Below are 7,156 nucleotides of genomic sequence, written 5' to 3'. Positions count from 1 at the left end.
ATTTCACTGATTCTTCCTTGCTCTTCTCAGAAGTCGATCAGATATCATATACTCCCAGATATCTAGTAATACCTACAGTCATATATGCTGATATATTTCATACATTTGCATATATTTTCCTGTGGTAATATACTATTTCCATCTCTGCATCAAGTTAAGACATCCCTTGCCCCCTCAGCCCATACAAAGATATATGCACTGCCATAATGCAGAGATTCAGGATGGCTGGACTTTCCAATTTAATCTTAGGATTATACTTGCCACTTTTCACAATGCTATAGCACTTTTGATCATAACTCTCACACTGTAGCTGCACCTGGGTGCAGCACCCTCCTAAAGCTGCTAGGAACTTCTGCTAATACAGTGCACACTCCTTGCATCTACCTCTCCAGAACCTGCTGGCTTAAAGTCATTACTAAATCTGGGTCCCTTTTGTAGTAATATAAGGCCCACCCAACACATTCTTTTGTTATGCATAGTTGCCTAATCTGGGCAGGGATAGACAACATAGGTATTTAAAACACCAGTTGCTGCACCAAAGGTAGTGCAACAGTGGAGAAAAATGCTAGTGAAAAGAAGGCTTAGTGGTGACCTTTGGTATAAGTGTAATTCTGAATCTTATTGTGCTCTTATGTAACAAAATACATTATTACAGATACGTTTTTGTATTGTATTTTTTTAAATCTTCTAGCAACTGCGTTGTCAGATATCTTTGAGCACACCCACCCACACATAAGATTGTACGTTGGTTGCTTCACCTATTTTTATTAAAGATTTAGGATGCTAAAAAGGAACATATTTACTATACCAAATTTATAATAATGTGTATGCCACTATCTGATTGCTACTGATATCCTGGTTGGATTATACAGTGAATTTTTTGACATGGGAGAGGGAACCCTCATTTTCTATAAGGGAAGAAAACAAAGGAGATTGCCAATGAATAACCTTAAGTTAAACACTGTAGTAATACAAAATTTCCCATATATCTGTGTGAGGGACAACTTAGAAACGCTCATCAATTTTTATTCATTGAATCTTTCACAGGGCTCTCTGCCTTCCTTCTCAAGAAGTGCCTCAGAAGTTCCTTTGTTCTCGTCTCATTCAGTTTTAATGTAGTTACTGTTAACTAAGGACTCAGGGTGAATACTTTCTGCTATGAAAATAGGCAATTAAAATATGTAAACAGCATCACGTGTACACGTTCTGCAATAACAGCCTCCTGGTTCAAGAAGGAATCAGCCATGTACCTGTCCTACCTAGAGTCCACATACACTATAAGTGGTGGTAAACACCACAGCATCTATTGATGGCATTTGCCCTCCGACTGCAAACACAGGGGAAAAAAAAAAAAAAGACTCATGAGCAGGCTGGACTCCTTGCTGATGATACAAGCCCAAATAGCAACAACTCTTAGGAAAGCGTTTTTCTTCCATGACTGGCCAGATGGTGATGGTGAATCCTGTGGAGCACATATTTAGCACATACTTCAAACACTAATGCCCTTCAGGCTCAACTCCCACCTTTGGAATCATTGAAGTGCCTTTGACAGGGTACAAGGGCATTCCCTAGCCCAGACCCTAAGGCTTAATGCAGCAGCCAATTACCCTCACCTACCAGAGGGAGCAGCGGAAATATAAAAGGCTGCTTGGGAGACGGGGAGAGGGGAAACAGCTGGGTGTAAACTGGAACCCTGCCCACAGGCCTGTATGATGATGGTTACTGACTGCAGTTGCTGTCTGTTTTACTACTGATGTTTTTGTTCTGTTTGGACTCTGTCATAGGTTTCACCCCCACTCTGGACTTTAGAGTACTGATGTGGGGACCTGCATGTGAACCCCTAAACTGAATTACCAGCTTAGATATGGTCTGGCTGCCACCACCCAAATAGTTTGTCATTTGGGAAACTCTGTCTTCCCCCCAAAAACCTTTCCCTCCCTGGGTAGCCTTGAGAGACTCCTCCACCAATTCCCTGGTGAACACCGATCCAAACCCCTTGGATCTTAAAACAAGGAAGAATTACTCATTTCCCCCCCCCCCTGCCCTTCCTCCACCAATCCCTGGTGAGTCCAGATCCAATCCCCTTGGATCTAAAAACAAGGAAAAATCAATCAGGTTCTTAAAAAAAGGCTTTAATTAAAGAAAAGAAAGGTAAAAGAAAACCCTCTGGGAGATAGCATACAAGATGATCTCACGGACAACAGATTCAAAACACAGAGGATGTTCCCCTGGGCAAAAACTTAGTTACACAAAACATACCTAATTTGATTATTCCCTAATGCCCAAGACAAGTTACAAAAAGAAAATAAACATAAACCTATTTATTCCTTTTCTAATACTCACTACTCTGATAAGAGGCTGATTCCTTGATCTTTTCCACTCCGGCCAAAACTGAAACTGACCCGGACAAAGGGAACTTCCCTCCTTCCTTTTGAAACATTTTGTCCCCCCATTGGTTCCTCTGGTCAGGTGTCAGCTAGGCTAGGTGAACTTCTTAACCCTTTACAGGTAAAAGAGGCATTAACCCTTAACTATCTGTTTATGACAGACTCTTTATAAGTTCTCATAAAGGCATCCCTGGAAAAAAGGGGATCACAACTGACAGCTATCTGACTGGTTATTGTGGGGCTGGGAAATCAGTATACCAGCCCACATGTCCATTACAGATTTTATCCTGTTCTCATTTAAGTCAATGGCAAAACACAGACTACAATGGTGCAGGAGCAAGCCTTTGGGAATAAAAACAAGAACTTTCTTGGTGCCTAGAAAAATAGCAAATATACTAACAAATATTGTTGGAGGAGAAGAATAGGAAGAGAAAGTGAGACAAGGAGAAGAGAAAAAAGGTGAAATAGAAAGATGAAAGGAAGAGGAAAAAAGTAAAAATAACCTTTACAAGACAAATCTCACCGACACCAAATATGACTGCAGAAATTAGGCCTACGCATCTTCCTAACAGATAATGAGTCTGCCCCAGAATGCCTAGAGCAGTAGAAAAGATGTATAGGAATTTATATAAAAACCTTTGGGATATTGTACAGTTTAACATTAGTGAGTCACACTGTAGTCTATTAAAAGGTACTGTATTATGATATTAAACATATCTATTTGCAACATATGGGTTTGAAAAAAGTCCCTGTGCACTGGAAGTAGTAAAGTGGTTGCCTAGTAAAATCCTGGACTGAGATGCCAGTTAAAGCCTTTTGATCCTCTATGACAATCATGAAGAACACATACCTACCAAGCAACGTAGAGGTCTCATTCTCCACAGAAACAGGGGACAAAGGTGGATACTGTGAATGTAAAACATCAGGAAAGGGTAGCAGACGACATCAGCAGCAAAGAAAACTCTACAATGAAATAGTAAAGAGAATAGGAACCAAAAAATACCGCAAGCTTCAATGTTAATCTAATAAACATGAGCATTTCTGTATCTGACTTTTTTTTTTTTATTCTTCCACTCCATGAGATGGTAACAAAACATCTGCAGCTCAAGGCAATACACTAACATTCTGGGAGTCACGAATGCACATTGAAGAACTTACTTTAATAGGACAAGCTGCCACAATTAATTTGGCTTATAAAGTTTAGTTTTCTCCCAGTGAGCTGTCACTGAACCTAACCCATAGTCTGTTAAGAGCTATTCACAATTAACTATTTCCTTTCAGCCTCAGTTTGCTATAACTTTACACGTTAATCCCTTTTTAATCTTCCTTTCCCCTCAAAAATAAAATAAAATAAAGGAAAAAAAAACAGATTTCCTTATGCTCTCAAATAGAATATCTATTTCAAATACACTGATGATGTTTTTCCTTTTATGCAAATGAGAATTCTATCAGCCATGCAAAAGGTATGACATTCATCAGAGATTTTTAAGACCAGGTTAGACAAACACCTATCAGGAATGGTCTAGATAATACTTAGTCCTGCCATGAGTGCAGGAGACTGGACTAGATGACCTCTCGAGGTCCCTTCCAGTCCTATTATTCTATGACCAATGGACAAAACTCGGCGAGGGATAGGTGGCGAAACACAGCAAGTTTATATAAAACTTTTCATCTTCAAAGATTAACTAATTAGCCCTCAGCTCACCCCTGAGATTTGTATTGTTCCATTTTGCAACTAGAGAAACTGAACTGGAAGATGTAGGCCCAAATTAATCAAAAGTAGTTTCCAATTTTAGGTAACCAACTTTAGACACTTAGTAGGGGCCTGATTTTCAGAGGCAGAGCACCCTTCTAAACAAGCTGGTTCCAATTTTCTTTTACTTTGCATTCCTATAATTGCCTGCCCTTGTCATTTTTATAGGGGCTGCCAGAGAAAGAGACCGTGATAAAGAGATATAGTCCCTGTTTACATCAGATAAAGCATTCAGTTATTTTTGATGTTGATTTAAGATTTGTTCTTTGTTTCTCTAACAGAATAATGTATATCAAGGCTGCTTTCAGAGATGCTGAGACCCAACCTACAGAGTCTGGGTGCATAATTTTTCTTACTAAGAAAGAAAGCACTACACAAAGTGGATTTTCTGTTTAGGTCCTGATTTATAAATTTCTTCCTTTACTTTTCTTAACACTTTGAAAAACAGACTTACTGAAGCTTGCAGACTTATAATTTCTACTGCAATGGCTCCTTTAGTTAATTGAATTGGAAGAACAGCGTATTACTGGGGGGGGGGGGAAATCAAGAAATAAAAGGAGCTGAAAAAAATTGTATCGGTGAATGTTAAGAGTGTAATTTGCTTTCAAAATGGAAAATCCTGGGAGTGTCTCTAACAAATGTCCCTTGTCCTTTTTAAGGGTCATATCCAAAGCTGTGCAGGGGGCATGCAACTTCTGTGGGCTTTTGTTCAAGATCAGATGCTCAGCACTTGTCAGGATATGGCTGGATTTCAACTTTCTGACCCAGCCTCCAAATAATGTTAAAAATTAATTGAATAAAAAATGTTCCGTGCAAGAGCCACATGCTCTGTGGTAGCTCAGTGCATATGGAGCTCCTGCTCAGGTATAGATGGTTATTCTCACTATTAAAAAATCTTAATTTACAATTTAAATAAACATGCTTCCAGAGACTAAAAAATAATTGAGAAGTAATCAGCTCATTTCTTTACAATTACAAAAGTAATATGCACATTGCTTTACTGATATTAAAATTGACCTTAGGACTCAAACATACATTACACTGAAACATATTGAAACTGCCATGTTTTCTAACTTTTAATTCAACAAGCTTACTTATATTCACTACAAAACAATTATATCTGCCTAAAAATGGCTTGCTGGTTGAACAGCGAATATTATGTCATATTGCATAATCAGAATTACAAGACTGTTTTAGTTGAATGCAAACAATGGGTTCAAGGTTCTGAGCCTGGAATTTGACACTTGGTAGTTTACTTGACACTCTTGGTTAAATATTAATGTAAACATAGTAAAGCTTAATTCCTAAACAATCTACTAGAAGTGATAGAATTATTAAAGAAAATGACTCCGGTCAAAGATTTAATACCTGAGTTTAACACACTGTGGACGAACTCAAAACTTTTAAAATAGAATCATATCTTTTGGCCTGCGCACAAAATATAAATATTTTTAACAGAAAAAAAGTTTTTGGAGCAAGTTATTTCCATTCATTTTTAAATAAAGGTGGTTTTTCAATTGTGCATTTCCTTAGCTGTACATATTCTATCACCCTGCATTTGAAACAGAATATAGTTGCAGCTTTCCAGTCCTCTAAGATTTTGGTACTTCCTGACTAGTGAATTGAAGGAAAAATAAAATAAGAACGGCGATACTGGGACACGTCCATCTAGCCCAGTATCCTGTCCTCTGACCAGATGCTTCAGAGAGAATAAATAGAACAGGACAATTTTGCATGATCCATCCTGTTGTCCAGTCTCAGCATCTGACAATTGGAGATTAGGGACACCTGGAGCATGGGGTTCCATCCCTGACCATCTTGGCTAATAGCTATCGATGGAACTATTCTCCATGAACTTCTCTAATTCTTTTCTGAACCCAGGTACACATTTGGCCTTCACAACATCCCCTGGCAATGAGGTCCACAGGTTGACTGGGTGTTGTATGAAGAAATACTTCCCGAAATTGACTCACTGAAAGTTTGTGGCCATCTCTCTTTCAGGTTCAGGTGATGTGTGGTACATCTATAACTTCTGGTGATGTAAAAGCACTGCCACCATACCTTTGTTTCCTTCCAGCAGACAGCAAGGTTCAGCCAAGGGAGTGTGATGCTCTGTTTGGAAAAGCATTCTAGCAGGCTGCCCCAACCCTAACCCATTCTTAGGTTGTCTGGAAATGGCATTGCTGTGAGGAAAGCAACACCTGTCCTGAGAGGAGCCAATCCTAAAAATGTAGCTGGCACATTCTGGATGGATGACCTGCATTTTACATAGTATACTCTCTTTCACGTGCCAACATAGAGAAAAGAGAATCACAAAAGCCAAAATGATCCTGGTAAAAGTGAATAGGAACAATTAGCTTGATTCATACCAAAACCATCAATTTAGGTAGATGACAGAAGACACTATGATGACAAATTATGAAACTGGAAGTTTTTAACATAGTTGTCAGAAATATCACTGGCACTATAGTCAGATGTCAGGGGAAGCTCAAGATTGTGGAAGTGAGGTCGGGGATAGCTGAGATTTGGTACCAGGAAGATTGTGCTACAAACACATTAGCTGGTTATTTATGTTAAAAATCAGCAATAAAATAGTTAATAGTGATATAAAATTCTCATTTAAGTTTCAGAGTTGAACTCTCAGAGATGAGAGCTTTATACCACTCAGAGCTATCATTTAAGGTCCTCCTCAGACTCAGTTATACAACATTGCATCTGTCTGTTCTCTGTTCATGCAGTGTAGTTGTAGCCGTGTCGGTCTGAGGATATTAGGGAGACAAGGAAGGTGAGGTAATATCTTTTATTGGACCAACTTCTGTTGGTGAGAAACAGACAGAGACTTACCAACAAAAGTTGGTCCAATAAAAGCTATCACCTCACTCACCTTGTCTCTCTAGGATCTTGTCATGGGATAAGAGGGAAGATCCTTTCATGGATTGAGAACTGGTTAAGACAGGGAACAAAGGGTAGGAATAAATGGTAAAGTAAATGTTCAGAATGGAGAGGGGTAACTAGT

Source organism: Chrysemys picta, chromosome 8 (genome assembly GCF_011386835.1).
Source record: "Chrysemys picta bellii isolate R12L10 chromosome 8, ASM1138683v2, whole genome shotgun sequence".
NCBI classification, from domain to species: domain Eukaryota; kingdom Metazoa; phylum Chordata; order Testudines; family Emydidae; genus Chrysemys; species Chrysemys picta.
The sequence above is the reverse complement of the archived record's forward strand: the minus strand, read 5'-3'. Positions refer to the sequence as shown.